The 16,499-nt window shown below is 42.5% G+C and overlaps 1 protein-coding gene across 2 annotated transcripts in view; it reads left to right on the forward strand.

Moving 5' to 3' along the window:
• The first annotated feature begins 4,589 nt into the window (after positions 1 to 4,589).
• prickle1a (prickle homolog 1a) overlaps positions 4,590 to 16,499 on the forward strand; it is a 37,280-nt gene continuing 25,370 nt past the window's right edge. Inside the window, exons 1-2 of one of the 2 annotated variants that reach the window (XM_079604682.1) lie at positions 4,590 to 4,654; positions 4,754 to 4,876. The gene's annotated coding sequence lies outside the window, so the exon portion shown is untranslated. Of the gene's footprint in view, positions 4,655 to 4,683; positions 4,877 to 16,499 lie in introns of those variants that run through there. The other variant, XM_079604683.1, reaches the window with a different exon arrangement.

Genomic DNA, 16,499 nt, shown 5'->3' on the forward strand with positions numbered 1-16,499 from the left:
TTTTTTAAATGTAACTTGTTTCAGAACATTCGGAGAACATTCAAAAGTAACATTCCCAAAATGTTTGAAGAATGATACAATGTTTCCTTAATGTACCTTTAATAAAGTTTTTTTTTTTTTATTGACGTTTTAAACATTCATAGAACATTCGTTTTCATAACCTAATGGGAATGTTAACAACATATTAAGGATTGTTGGGTTAATCTCAGGAACCTGTCAACTGCATGAGAATTCGGAGGGAAATGTGGTTACATGTCATTAGTATATGCCCAAAAATATCCTTCATTTTCAAATGAAAAAAATAAAATAAAAATTCTGTTGATTTTGATGCGTCCTAAACGTATCACCTTTATTGATACAGCGCTTTTTACAGCACAGAGTGTATCAAAGCAGCTTTACAGAGATAACAGGGAAATAATGCAACAAAGTTTGTTTCTAGAAGAAAATAAAGTCACAGTCTAAGGTGCATAAATAAAGGTGCAGTCTGTAAGAATGACAACTAGTGGTTGAAATAGATACTGCAGTCGAATAAAAAATATCGGAGATCGTGGTTTCTCCCGCCTCCACAGACTCGACGCTCAGACGGGTCGCCAGTTTGAGACATGCTACAGGAACCCTAACCCTAACCCTAACCCTAACCTAACCCTAAGCCTAACCCTAACCCTAAGCCTAACCTAACCCTAACCCTAACCCAATGGACAATACAAATTGGCAACATGCAATATCACAGGCCAAAGCAATAACAAACAGTCCAGCCTGGAAACGCACATCTCAGAGTAAAATAACTGTTAGGCTGTAGAAGTGTTTCTCAGAGATACCAGTATGTGAACTTAGCATGTTTCCTCAACATATGCAAACATATTATGCCATTTTTATGCTTTCGTAGAGTGACAACATTACATACAGCACCTTTAAGCAAGTTCAGTGATGCTTAATTTTTGTTGTAAAAAAGTTATTAATTTAGTTCATATATATATATATATACAGACGCTCTGGAGAAACCGTGATGTCATCATCCAGCTCAGTCCAGTTCTCATATAATGCTGTCAGTCCAGGAGATCAATAATATTATTGAATATTAAGATAAACATATCTTCCTGAGATTGACTAACCCGCTAGTAGCATAACAAACCCAAGTCCGTTTGAGAGAAACTCTGCACCGGTTCATGTGCTAATATTGGATTAAAGCAGTACGCAGTAAAGCTCAAGCATTAGCATGTTTGCTTTACTAATAGAAACTCGCTGGTCAATCTGTGGCGTTTTACAGCAAACAAGCGTCCAGGCCGGTCAGGCTTGGGGTCTGAGCTCTGATTGGCTGATGTTAGATGCTGGACCGGCGTTCGGCTCCTTCTGTTTGTTTGTCTTTCTTCCTTTGTTTATTCTAGAGATTTCCTGAGTCAACTGAGTTCAACAGGATCGCTCTATTTTGGTGGAGAATTCGGTCAATTACATCAGATCGAGTGGCCGGTTTATTTACTGGCCCTGGCTGAGCGACGGCTTGTTTTCCGCTATCTCAATGCTAAAGCAAACTCAACATTTTGAGCTTCTGTTGTTTTCTTTTTTCGGACAACAAACTTTTTTGCATTGGCAAAGTTTATATGGAATAACAAATCACACTGGAAATTACAACGCCATTATCCTTCAACCAAGAGCCAGTTGCACACCGGAAACCTCTAAAGTAATTATTGGAAGGGATAAAAAAAGGGGAAAACAGCTTTAGATTTACATTCAAAGAGTAAAATCCCTCTAGAGATGAAGAGGAGGAGCATCCCGGCAGGAGATGAAGACCGTGTGCTGGTCTTTCCCTAATTAGCAAGAGTTTGTTGGAGTCTTTCCCTGCGGGAGACGCACCGAGCTCAGTCTGATTTACAGGATTAGACTCCGCGAGCACACGCCGCGACTCCAGGCTGGCGGAAGTCCTCGCTCACAGTCCTGTGTGTCATTAGTGGAAATGTGTGGGACAGTTTCACGCTCCCGCTGACCGACCCATGCTAATCCTGACCGGCTAATTGGGTTAGTCTGAAAGGGAATCATGCCTCCGTGTAAATACAATACTGTGGAAGGTTAGATTACGGATATATGGATAAAGCCTCAAATTAACCGTTGGAGAACATTTTGTATATGTTCTTATTAGTACATAAAGAGCTTGCTGCAGAGTTATGGGAATATTAGTTTGTTTTATAAACACATCTAAACTAAAAAGAACATGTAACATTCACAGAAAGGATGAAAAGTATAATAAGGATATTAGTCCACTAGTGTGCATGATAATAGTTATCGTTAAAGTTATCTTTATCGGTAAAGTTATTTTTATCGTCATAGTTATCTTTATAGTTATTGTCATCTTTATAAGTATCGTTATAGTTATTCGTGTGTGGACGATGATCGTGTGTGGACGATGATCGCGTGTGGACGATGATCGTGTGTGGACGATGATCGCGTGTGGACGATGATCGTGTGTGGACGATGATCGCGTGTGGACGATAATCGTGTGTGGACGATGATCGTGTGTGGACGATGATCGTGTGTGGACGATGATCGCGTGTGGACGATAATCGTGTGTGGACGATGATCGTGTGTGGACGATGATCGTGTGTGGACGATGATCGTGTGTGGACGATGATCGTGTGTGGACGATGATCGTGTGTGGACGATGATCGTGTGTGGACGATGATCGCGTGTGGACGATGATCGCGTGTGGACGATGATCGCGTGTGGACGATGATCGTGTGTGGACGATGATCGTGTGTGGACGGTGATCGTGTGTGGACGATGATCGTGTGTGGACGATAATCGTGAGTGGACGATGATCGTGTGTGGACGATGATCGTGTGTGGACGATGATCGTGTGTGGACGATGATCGTGTGTGGACGATGATCGTGTGTGGACGATGATCATTGTGTGGATGATGATTGTGTGATCGTGTGTGGACGATGATTGTGTGTGGACGATGATCGTGTGTGGACGATGATCGCGTGTGGACGATGATCGCGTGTGGACGATGATCGCGTGTGGACGATGATCGTGTGTGGACGATGATCGCGTGTGGACGATGATCGCGTGTGGACGATGATCGTGTGTGGACGATGATCGCGTGTGGACGATGATCGCGTGTGGACGATGATCGCGTGTGGACGATGATCGCGTGTGGACGATGATCGCGTGTGGACGATGATCGTGTGTGGACGATGATCGTGTGTGGACGTGTGTGGACGATGATCGTGTATGGACGATGATCGTGTGTGGACGATGATCGTGTGTGGACGTGTGTGGACGATGATCGTGTGTGGACGATGATCGTGTGTGGACGATGATCGTGTGTGGACGATGATCGTGTGTGGACGATGATCGTGTGTGGACGATGATCGTGTGTGGACAGGCTAAGAGAGTTTTTTCCCCATAAATAACTTAAAGAAACTAACGCCAGGGCAGGGGAACATTCTGTCTTTGGTTGTTGTTGTTAATGTTGTGGTTTACGTATAAATCTGTTGCTAGTCCTTCTCTCGAAGCCTGTAAATCTGAAGATAAATGACACAGTACGAGGACAGTCCATTAGAAAGCGCTGTAAGTGGAGGCCATTGCTAGTTTACAACTCAATCATGTTGTTGAAAGCATTTTTACGAGCCTCTGCCATAAATATTGGGGCAGATAAAGCGTAGATAAGCCTGAGATAAGAGTGAGTGTGAGGGGGCTAATGGGTTAGCATGTCTTCAGGCACGTAAATCAGGTCTGAAGATATGATATCTGTGCTGACCCGACGCCTTTAAGAGCTCCTGCTGCTTACTCACTTCGAGCTTTCAGCAATAACGTGCATTTCCAAACCATAATGGAAGTGTAATTTGGGAAGTTTGATTCTGCGCATCTTGTGACGTTTAAGCTGAAGTCATAACATCCAGCTGGTCCAGATGAAGCTGATATAAAACTGTAAAACGCAAACTTAAGATCAAGCAGAGTTTGATTGACAGGCTGAACCTGGTCTCACTTACCCACTGCTGACTAGAGAACCGGTCATCGGGTCACAACCTCCACTAAACCCCTCATACACGGCAAAGAACGAGTTTTCCAACACACATATCTAAACATTATTAGATCAAGATACATTTTTTGGACAAGCAACATGGAAAGATATTACATCTGCCTAGGGTCAGAAAAATAAACTACGGTAAAGAAAATGTATGTACCTGGCCTCACTGACAGATATTTGTTCTGGTTTTTAACCATAAACACTTAATTTCTTACTTTTTTTTTTTTTGAATTGTTTTTATTATGCAAATACAAAGAAAAACATAGAGGCAGGGCAACAAACAACCTGGTCAACCTGGTTTCCATCCAAGTATTAAACAATATCCCCTGTAAGCAATTGGGGAGAAAAAGAGAGAGAGAAAAAAATGTTTATTTAACTTAATTTCTTACTTAATATCTTTAATTTAGCCTCTCCGTTTTGCATTCTGAAGTCATTTTGTTTCTCCAGTATCTAAATGTATGTTGATTTAAGAATATTTCGATATATATTCTGAAAAACAAGACAATAATACTAAGTAAGCAAACTATTTTGAAGGTTATAATATTCAGAAAGTGCGCGCGTATTAGGCTAGGTTGCGTCTGTGCGCGCGTTGCGTCATGTGACGCACGCGGACGCGCCGCGCGCAGGAGGTAAGCGAAACTCCCCAACACACACACACACACACACAGACACAGAGAGCTCTCACACAAACACACTCGTTCCCCTCATCTGAGTGCGTTTTACCTCAGATATGCAGTTTAAAGCCCCGGATCTGCAGTGACCGACGCCAATGAGTGCGAGCGCGGATCCGAATAACGAGGATCTGAGCTGGAAACCGGATTGTTTTGGGTCGCTACTGGAGAAATATTCGGGTAAGTTCTGATGTTTAGCGTTTCATACGTGTGTGAAAGACTTCTGCTCAGATATAATGGATAGAATATGCGTTTTTTGTAACATTTGCATTAGCTTAGACTGATGACTGATGTTATTATTAGGGGCGTTTAGTTGTGAAGTCTGGAAAAAACTCTGGAAAAAGCTCAAAGGAAAAGTGTCCCGAGAGCTTCTGGTCTATTTCTAAACTCATTATCCAGGTCGTTTTTACAGAAAAGGCCAGAGTTTGCTGTGGAGTTGTCAGAAACACAGAAGGGTTTCTTGCATGTGTGTTTGGACTCAGCTGTGCCTGTCACTTCAGTGACAACTGCTCCTTCCCAAACACCATCTCAAGGCTTCTGATCCTAATCTTAATCCCGAGGTTTCCTTGGGTTTCCTCAGGCGCTGTTCTGCATGTTCTTCGCTTTACTTCATTGATCTATATCTCTTTCCAGACACCGTGGGAATAGATCAGTGCACAAATTACAATTAGGTGTGTCATAATTTAGGATAATCATCCTCAGCATGTTTCCGCCCCGCAATACAAAAATATAAAAGATAATTGCGACTTTCTCACAATTTATATAGATTTATTTATATCTCACAATTCTCATTTATATCTCACAATTTGGATTTTCTTGGATTTGAATTTGGATTGTGAGATATTAACTTTTTATGCTTAAAAAAAGTCAGAATTGCAAGATTTAAAGCAGAGAACTGCAACATATGAACTGGAAATATTGAGAAAAAAGTCAGAATTGCAAGATATGAACTGGAAATACTGAGAAAAAAGTCAGAATTGCAAGATTTAAAGCAGAATTGCGAAATTTAAAGCAGAATTGCGAGATTTAAACGGAGAACTGCAAGATATGAACTGGAAATACTGAGAAAAAAGTCAGAATTGCGAACTCAGAATTCCAAAACGAAGTCAGAATTGTGAGATTTAAACTTCGAATTCTGACAAAAAAAAAATCTGAGTTTCGAGATAGTCACAATTGCCATTTGTATTTTTTGAATTCCGTGGCGGAAACAAGCCTCCACACTTTCCAAACCTGTATGCTGTTATTTATTCATGTTTGCTGAAACTTTATGCAGCTCTTTTCCACTCAGTCCACAGTGAACCGCGACTGTCCGGCTGCAAAAAGCACAAAAACAGCATCGTAACATCCGTCCGTATGAAGTCTTGACCTGTTTGGATACTTTTGTGGTGTTTTTGTGTTATTTTTAGGAAGTTGATAGTCATGTTTGCCAATTCATTGCATGGAAATTGTCAATGAAGAATCGTTTTGTTTTCCACTGAAGAACTGCAGTCAGACCGGTTTGTGACGGCGGGTAAAAGATGATGATTTACTTTGATAGGCGCAGTTAGAGCCAGCAGGGAAGTATAAATCAGCTTTACCGTGGTACAGTAGGGGTTCATCTGCACTCATATCTGTGACAGCAGTCGTGAAGCGTTTGCTGTGATGCCAGCTGGCAGAGTTCGGCCCCGCAAATGTCAACAGGACTCAGTTTCCACATGGACACGCATTCACACACACTCTTGGAGAGGCAGATCCTCTCTTCACCCTCTTGATCCCAGATTGAGACGATTGAGGCCTGAAAGCATCAGGAGGAACTGGCATTGATGTGTGCTTGAAAGATGATGGTGAAGTGTTTGAGATGACGGTGAAGTGTTTGAGATGATGGTGAAGTGTTTGAGATGATGGTGGAGTGTTTGAGATGATGGTGGAGTGTTTGAGATGATGGTGGAGTGTTTGAGATGATGGTGGAGTGTTTGAGATGATGGTGGAGTGTTTGAGATGACGGTGAAGTGTTTGAGATGACGGTGAAGTGTTTGAGATGATGGTGAAGTGTTTGAGATGATGGTGAAGTGTTTGAGATGACGGTGAAGTGTTTGAGATGATGGTGAAGTGTTTGAGATGATGGTGAAGTGTTTGAGATGACGGTGAAGTGTTTGAGATGACGGTGAAGTGTTTGAGATGATGGTGAAGTGTTTGAGATGATGGTGGAGTGTTTGAGATGATGGTGAAGTGTTTGAGATGATGGTGAAGTGTTTGAGATGATGGTGGAGTGTTTGAGATGATGGTGAAGTGTTTGAGATGATGGTGGAGTGTTTGAGATGATGGTGAAGTGTTTGAGATGATGGTGAAGTGTTTGAGATGACGGTGAAGTGTTTGAGATGATGGTGAAGTGTTTGAGATGATGGTGAAGTGTTTGAGATGATGGTGAAGTGTTTGAGATGATGGTGAAGTGTTTGAGATGATGGTGGAGTGTTTGAGATGATGGTGAAGTGTTTGAGATGATGGTGGAGTGTTTGAGATGATGGTGAAGTGTTTGAGATGACGGTGAAGTGTTTGAGATGACGGTGAAGTGTTTGAGATGACGGTGAAGTGTTTGAGATGACGGTGAAGTGTTTGAGATGACGGTGAAGTGTTTGAGATGATGGTGAAGTGTTTGAGATGACGGTGAAGTGTTTGAGATGACGGTGAAGTGTTTGAGATGACGGTGAAGTGTTTGAGATGATGGTGGAGTGTTTGAGATGACGGTGAAGTGTTTGAGATGATGGTGAAGTGTTTGAGATGATGGTGAAGTGTTTGAGATGACGGTGAAGTGTTTGAGATGATGGTGGAGTGTTTGAGATGATGGTGAAGTGTTTGAGATGACGGTGAAGTGTTTGAGATGACGGTGAAGTGTTTGAAATGATGGTGAAGTGTTTGAGATGATGGTGAAGTGTTTGAGATGACGGTGAAGTGTTTGAAATGATGGTGAAGTGTTTGAGATGATGGTGGAGTGTTTGAAATGATGGTGAAGTGTTTGAGATGATGGTGAAGTGTTTGAGATGACGGTGAAGTGTTTGAAATGATGGTGAAGTGTTTGAGATGATGGTGGAGTGTTTGAAATGATGGTGAAGTGTTTGAGATGACGGTGAAGTGTTTGAGATGATGGTGAAGTGTTTGAGATGATGGTGAAGTGTTTGAAATGACGGTGAAGTGTTTGAGATGATGAAGTGTTTGAGATGATGGTGAAGTGTTTGAGATGATGGTGAAGTGTTTGAGATGATGGTGAAGTGTTTGAGATGACGGTGAAGTGTTTGAGATGATGGTGAGTGTTTGAGATGACGGTGGAGTGTTTGAGATGATGAAGTGTTTGAGATGATGGTGAAGTGTTTGAGATGATGAAGTGTTTGAGATGATGGTGAAGTGTTTGAGATGATGGTGAAGTGTTTGAGATGATGGTGAAGTGTTTGAGATGATAATGAAGTGTTTGAGATGATGGTGAAGTGTTTGAGATGATGGTGAAGTGTTTGAGATGATGGTGAAGTGTTTGAGATGACGGTGAAGTGTTTGAGATGACGGTGAGTGTTTGAGATGACGGTGGAGTGTTTGAGATGACGGTGAGTGTTTGAGATGATAGTGAAGTGTTTGAGATGACGGTGGAGTGTTTGAGATGACGGTGAAGTGTTTGAGATGACGGTGAAGTGTTTGAGATGACGGTGAGTGTTTGAGATGACGGTGAGTGTTTGAGATGACGGTGAAGTGTTTGAGATGACGGTGAAGTGTTTGAGATGACGGTGAGTGTTTGAGATGACGGTGGAGTGTTTGAGATGATGGTGAAGTGTTTGAGATGATGGTGAGTGTTTGAGATGACGGTGGAGTGTTTGAGATGACGGTGAGTGTTTGAGATGACGGTGAGTGTTTGAGATGACGGTGGAGTGTTTGAGATGACGGTGAGTGTTTGAGATGACGGTGAGTGTTTGAGATGACGGTGAGTGTTTGAGATGATGGTGAGTGTTTGAGATGACGGTGGAGTGTTTGAGATGACGGTGAGTGTTTGAGATGACGGTGAGTGTTTGAGATGACGGTGAGTGTTTGAGATGACGGTGGAGTGTTTGAGATGACGGTGAGTGTTTGAGATGACGGTGAGTGTTTGAGATGACGGTGAGTGTTTGAGATGACGGTGAGTGTTTGAGATGACGGTGGAGTGTTTGAGATGACGGTGAGTGTTTGAGATGACGGTGAGTGTTTGAGATGACGGTGAGTGTTTGAGATGACGGTGGAGTGTTTGAGATGACGGTGAGTGTTTGAGATGACGGTGGACGGAGTGTTTGAGATGACGGTGAGTGTTTGAGATGATAGTGAAGTGTTTGAGATGACGGTGAGTGTTTGAGATGACGGTGAGTGTTTGAGATGACGGTGAGTGTTTGAGATGACGGTGAGTGTTTGAGATGACGGTGTAGTGTTTGAGATGACGGTGGAGTGTTTGAGATGACGGTGAAGTGTTTGAGATGACGGTGAGTGTTTGAGATGACGGTGGAGTGTTTGAGATGACGGTGAAGTGTTTGAGATGATGGTGGAGTGTTTGAGATGACGGTGAAGTGTTTGAGATGATGGTGGAGTGTTTGAGATGATGGTGAAGTGTTTGAGATGATGGTGAAGTGTTTGAGATGATAATGAAGTGTTTGAGATGATGGTGAAGTGTTTGAGATGACGGTGAGTGTTTGAGATGACGGTGTAGTGTTTGAGATGATGGTGAAGTGTTTGAGATGATGGTGAAGTGTTTGAGATGACGGTGAAGTGTTTGAGATGATGGTGAAGTGTTTGAGATGACGGTGATTGTTTGAGATGACGGTGGAGTGTTTGAGATGATGGTGAAGTGTTTGAGATGATGGTGAAGTGTTTGAGATGACGGTGAGTGTTTGAGATGATGGTGGAGTGTTTGAGATGACGGTGAAGTGTTTGAGATGATGGTGGAGTGTTTGAGATGACGGTGAGTGTTTGAGATGACGGTGTAGTGTTTGAGATGACGGTGAGTGTTTGAGATGATGGTGGAGTGTTTGAGATGATGGTGGAGTGTTTGAGATGATGGTGAAGTGTTTGAGATGACGGTGAGTGTTTGAGATGACGGTGGAGTGTTTGAGATGACGGTGAAGTGTTTGAGATGATGGTGGAGTGTTTGAGATGACGGTGAAGTGTTTGAGATGATGGTGGAGTGTTTGAGATGATGGTGAAGTGTTTGAGATGATGGTGAAGTGTTTGAGATGATAATGAAGTGTTTGAGATGATGGTGAAGTGTTTGAGATGACGGTGAGTGTTTGAGATGACGGTGTAGTGTTTGAGATGATGGTGAAGTGTTTGAGATGATGGTGAAGTGTTTGAGATGACGGTGAAGTGTTTGAGATGATGGTGAAGTGTTTGAGATGACGGTGATTGTTTGAGATGACGGTGGAGTGTTTGAGATGATGGTGAAGTGTTTGAGATGATGGTGAAGTGTTTGAGATGACGGTGAGTGTTTGAGATGATGGTGGAGTGTTTGAGATGACGGTGAAGTGTTTGAGATGATGGTGGAGTGTTTGAGATGACGGTGAGTGTTTGAGATGACGGTGTAGTGTTTGAGATGACGGTGAGTGTTTGAGATGATGGTGGAGTGTTTGAGATGATGGTGGAGTGTTTGAGATGATGGTGGAGTGTTTGAGATGATGGTGAAGTGTTTGAGATGACGGTGAGTGTTTGAGATGACGGTGTAGTGTTTGAGATGACGGTGAGTGTTTGAGATGACGGTGGAGTGTTTGAGATGACGGTGAGTGTTTGAGATGACGGTGAGTGTTTGAGATGACGGTGAGTGTTTGAGATGACGGTGAGTGTTTGAGATGACGGTGAAGTGTTTGAGATGATGGTGAAGTGTTTGAGATGACGGTGAGTGTTTGAGATGACGGTGAGTGTTTGAGATGACGGTGTAGTGTTTGAGATGACGGTGAGTGTTTGAGATGACGGTGGAGTGTTTGAGATGACGGTGAGTGTTTGAGATGATAGTGAAGTGTTTGAGATGACGGTGAAGTGTTTGAGATGACGGTGAGTGTTTGAGATGACGGTGGAGTGTTTGAGATGACGGTGAAGTGTTTGAGATGATGGTGGAGTGTTTGAGATGACGGTGAAGTGTTTGAGATGACGGTGGAGTGTTTGAGATGACGGTGAAGTGTTTGAGATAATGGTGAAGTGTTTGAGATGATGGTGAAGTGTTTGAGATGATAATGAACTGTTTGAGATGATGGTGAAGTGTTTGAGATGACGGTGAAGTGTTTGAGATGATGGTGAAGTGTTTGAGATGATGGTGAAGTGTTTGAGATGATGGTGAAGTGTTTGAGATGATGGTGAAGTGTTTGAGATGATGGTGAAGTGTTTGAGATGATGGTGAGTGTTTGAGATGATGGTGAAGTGTTTGAGATGATGGTGAAGTGTTTGAGATGATGGTGGAGTGTTTGAGATGACGGTGAAGTGTTTGAGATGATGGTGGAGTGTTTGAGATGACGGTGAGTGTTTGAGATGATAGTGAAGTGTTTGAGATGATGGTGAAGTGTTTGAGATGATGGTGAAGTGTTTGAGATGACGGTGAAGTGTTTGAGATGACGGTGAAGTGTTTGAGATGACGGTGAAGTGTTTGAGATGATGTAGTTTGAGATGATGGTGAAGTGTTTGAGATGATGTAGTTTGAGATGATGGTGAAGTGTTTGAAATGACGGTGAAGTGTTTGAGATGATGTAGTTTGAGATGATGGTGAAGTGTTTGAGATGACGGTGAGTGTTTGAGATGATAGTGAAGTGTTTGAGATGATGTAGTTTGAGATGATGGTGGAGTGTTTGAGATGACGGTGAAGTGTTTGAGATGATGTAGTTTGAGATGATGGTGGAGTGTTTGAGATGACGGTGAAGTGTTTGAGATGATGTAGTTTGAGATGATGGTGAAGTGTTTGAGATGATGTAGTTTGAGATGATGGTGAAGTGTTTGAAATGACGGTGAAGTGTTTGAGATGATGTAGTTTGAGATGATGGTGGAGTGTTTGAGATGACGGTGAGTGTTTGAGATGATAGTGAAGTGTTTGAGATGATGGTGAAGTGTTTGAGATGACGGTGAAGTGTTTGAGATGACGGTGAAGTGTTTGAGATGACGGTGAAGTGTTTGAGATGACGGTGAAGTGTTTGAGATGATGTAGTTTGAGATGATGGTGAAGTGTTTGAGATGATGTAGTTTGAGATGATGGTGAAGTGTTTGAAATGACGGTGAAGTGTTTGAGATGATGTAGTTTGAGATGATGGTGAAGTGTTTGAGATGACGGTGAAGTGTTTGAGATGACGGTGAAGTGTTTGAGATGATGTAGTTTGAGATGACGGTGAGTGTTTGAGATGATGGTGAAGTGTTTGAGATAATGAACTGTTTGAGATGATAATGAACTGTTTGAGATGATGGTGAAGTGTTTGAGATGACGGTGAAGTGTTTGAGATGATGGTGAAGTGTTTGAGATGATGGTGAAGTGTTTGAGATGATGGTGAAGTGTTTGAGATGATGGTGAAGTGTTTGAGATGATGGTGAAGTGTTTGAGATGATGGTGAAGTGTTTGAGATGATGGTGAAGTGTTTGAGATGATGGTGAAGTGTTTGAGATGATGGTGGAGTGTTTGAGATGACGGTGAAGTGTTTGAGATGATGGTGGAGTGTTTGAGATGACGGTGAAGTGTTTGAGATGACGGTGGAGTGTTTGAGATGACGGTGAGTGTTTGAGATGATGGTGGAGTGTTTGAGATGACGGTGAAGTGTTTGAGATGATGGTGAAGTGTTTGAGATGATGGTGAAGTGTTTGAGATGATGGTGAAGTGTTTGAGATGATGGTGGAGTGTTTGAGATGACGGTGAGTGTTTGAGATGACGGTGAAGTGTTTGAGATGATGGTGGAGTGTTTGAGATGACGGTGAGTGTTTGAGATGATAGTGAAGTGTTTGAGATGACGGTGAGTGTTTGAGATGACGGTGAAGTGTTTGAGATGACGGTGAAGTGTTTGAGATGATGGTGAAGTGTTTGAGATGATGGTGAAGTGTTTGAGATGATGGTGAAGTGTTTGAGATGATGGTGGAGTGTTTGAGATGACGGTGAGTGTTTGAGATGACGGTGAAGTGTTTGAGATGATGGTGGAGTGTTTGAGATGACGGTGAAGTGTTTGAGATGATGGTGGAGTGTTTGAGATGATGGTGGAGTGTTTGAGATGACGGTGAGTGTTTGAGATGATGGTGGAGTGTTTGAGATGACGGTGAGTGTTTGAGATGATGGTGGAGTGTTTGAGATGACGGTGAAGTGTTTGAGATGATGGTGGAGTGTTTGAGATGATGGTGGAGTGTTTGAGATGACGGTGAGTGTTTGAGATGATGGTGGAGTGTTTGAGATGACGGTGAGTGTTTGAGATGACGGTGAAGTGTTTGAGATGATGGTGGAGTGTTTGAGATGATGGTGGAGTGTTTGAGATGATGGTGAAGTGTTTGAGATGACGGTGAAGTGTTTGAGATGATGGTGGAGTGTTTGAGATGACGGTGAAGTGTTTGAGATGATGGTGGAGTGTTTGAGATGATGGTGGAGTGTTTGAGATGACGGTGAGTGTTTGAGATGATGGTGGAGTGTTTGAGATGACGGTGAGTGTTTGAGATGACGGTGAAGTGTTTGAGATGATGGTGGAGTGTTTGAGATGATGGTGGAGTGTTTGAGATGATGGTGAAGTGTTTGAGATGATGGTGGAGTGTTTGAGATGATGGTGGAGTGTTTGAGATGATGGTGAAGTGTTTGAGATGACGGTGAAGTGTTTGAGATGATGGTGGAGTGTTTGAGATGATGGTGAAGTGTTTGAGATGACGGTGAAGTGTTTGAGATGACGGTGAGTGTTTGAGATGACGGTGAGTGTTTGAGATGACGGTGAAGTGTTTGAGATGATGGTGGAGTGTTTGAGATGATGGTGAAGTGTTTGAGATGATGTTGAAGTGTTTGAGATGATGGTGGAGTGTTTGAGATGATGGTGGAGTGTTTGAGATGATGGTGAAGTGTTTGAGATGACGGTGAAGTGTTTGAGATGATGGTGGAGTGTTTGAGATGATGGTGAAGTGTTTGAGATGACGGTGAAGTGTTTGAGATGACGGTGAGTGTTTGAGATGACGGTGAGTGTTTGAGATGACGGTGGAGTGTTTGAGATGACGGTGAAGTGTTTGAGATGACGGTGGAGTGTTTGAGATGATAGTGGAGTGTTTGAGATGATGGTGGAGTGTTTGAGATGATGGTGAAGTGTTTGAGATGACGGTGAAGTGTTTGAGATGACGGTGAGTGTTTGAGATGACGGTGAGTGTTTGAGATGACGGTGAAGTGTTTGAGATGATGGTGGAGTGTTTGAGATGACGGTGAGTGTTTGAGATGACGGTGAGTGTTTGAGATGACGGTGAAGTGTTTGAGATGATGGTGGAGTGTTTGAGATGACGGTGAGTGTTTGAGATGACGGTGAGTGTTTGAGATGATAGTGAAGTGTTTGAGATGACGGTGGAGTGTTTGAGATGACGGTGAAGTGTTTGAGATGACGGTGAAGTGTTTGAGATGATGGTGGAGTGTTTGAGATGACGGTGAGTGTTTGAGATGACGGTGAGTGTTTGAGATGACGGTGAGTGTTTGAGATGACGGTGAAGTGTTTGAGATGATGGTGGAGTGTTTGAGATGACGGTGAGTGTTTGAGATGACGGTGAGTGTTTGAGATGACGGTGAGTGTTTGAGATGACGGTGAAGTGTTTGAGATGATGGTGGAGTGTTTGAGATGACGGTGAAGTGTTTGAGATGACGGTGAAGTGTTTGAGATGACGGTGAAGTGTTTGAGATGATGGTGGAGTGTTTGAGATGACGGTGAAGTGTTTGAGATGACGGTGAAGTGTTTGAGATGACGGTGAGTGTTTGAGATGATGGTGAAGTGTTTGAGATGACGGTGAAGTGTTTGAGATGACGGTGAAGTGTTTGAGATGATGGTGAAGTGTTTGAGATGATGGTGAAGTGTTTGAGATGATGGTGAAGTGTTTGAGATGATGGTGAAGTGTTTGAGATGATGGTGAAGTGTTTGAGATGATGGTGAAGTGTTTGAGATGATGGTGAAGTGTTTGAGATGATGGTGAAGTGTTTGAGATGATGGTGAAGTGTTTGAGATGACGGTGAAGTGTTTGAGATGATGGTGAAGTGTTTGAGATGACGGTGAAGTGTTTGAGATGATGGTGAAGTGTTTGAGATAGTGGCGTCCTCTAGTGGAGATATGAGGCCATGCATGATTATCCTTAATGTGTTTAAACTACTTTAGTGCGCTTATCTTCTTATGTGGAGTCATTTAGATCAGTGTTTCTACAAAAGGGGTCCGAGGCCCTCAGCAAACTGACAATAAATTATGATTTAAACTTAATCGAAAAAGCGAAAACAACTTAAATTCAAGATTGTTCTAATATCTTGAAGAAAATCATTCTAATATGATGATTTGATGCTCAAGAAACATTTCTCATTATTGTCAATGAAAACAGTTATTTACATTTTTATTTCAGGATTCTTTGATGAATAGAAAGTTCAAAAGAACAGCATTTATCTGAAACTGAAAGCTTTTGCAGCAACAAATTTGCTACATTTTTTTTTTTTGAGGGAAATAAATAAATAAAAATCGATACTTTTATTCATCAAGGATGATTTAAATTGATCAAAACTTCCAGTAAAGACATTTATAATGTTACAAAAGATTCTATTTCAAATAAATGCTGTTCTTTTTTTAAACTTTCTATTCATCAAAGAATCCTGGAAAAAAATTATACTTCAACACTGATAATAATCAGATCAGATCATCATGTTATACTGATCTCTGAAGGGTCATGTGACACTGAAGACTGTGATGGTGATTTAAACATAAAGATTGTTCAGATTTTAATTCAGCTGTTTTGTGTCTCTGAAGAAACCTGATTCACAATCTTGGAAAACCTTGTTTTAAAAGTTATTTCTATACCCGGAAATGTCATGGAAATTAATCAAATCTTCTAACTGTAATAATTTACAGTTTTGTAGTTGTGTGAAGATCTAAAACTAAAAAGAGAATAAAAAAGGAACATTCTTTTCAAGTCATCGGTTGAACCCAAGAGGAATCTCCTAAAAACTTCTGTAATTTGAGTATGTTTCAGTCTGTAGCTCTGATCGTGCGTGTGTGTGTGTGTGTGTGTGTGTGTGTGAGAGAGACTCCAGTGTGTGTTGGTTTAGTGCCTGATACACAGAGCCAGGCTTGTGTCCGGTGTGTCTGTGTGAACGCTGTGAACCCTCCGGCAGCTTTAGAGCCGCACGCGACTGAACGACTCAGAGCGAATAACAGCGTCTTTCATGAGCGCAGTCTGATGACACACACACATACTCGCTCACTCACACGCTCACACACTCGCTCACTCACACACTCTCACACACTCACTCACTCACTCACTCCCTCACTCACTCACTCACTCACTCACTCACACACACACTCACTCGGTCGCACACTCACTCGCTCACTCACACACTCACTCACACACTCGCTCGCTCACTCACACACTCACTCACACACTCACTCACTCACTCACACACTCACACACACACTCACTCACTCGCTCACTCACTCACTCACTCGCTCACACACTCACTCGCTCGCTCGCTCACACACTCACTCGCTCACTCACACACTCACTGGCTCACTCACACACTCACTCGCACTCACACACTCACTCGCTCACTCACACACTCGCTCACTCACACACACACTCACTCACACACTCACTCACACACTCACTC

Source organism: Phoxinus phoxinus, assembly GCF_949152265.1.
Source record: "Phoxinus phoxinus genome assembly, chromosome: 25".
Taxonomy (NCBI): Eukaryota; Metazoa; Chordata; class Actinopteri; order Cypriniformes; family Leuciscidae; genus Phoxinus; species Phoxinus phoxinus.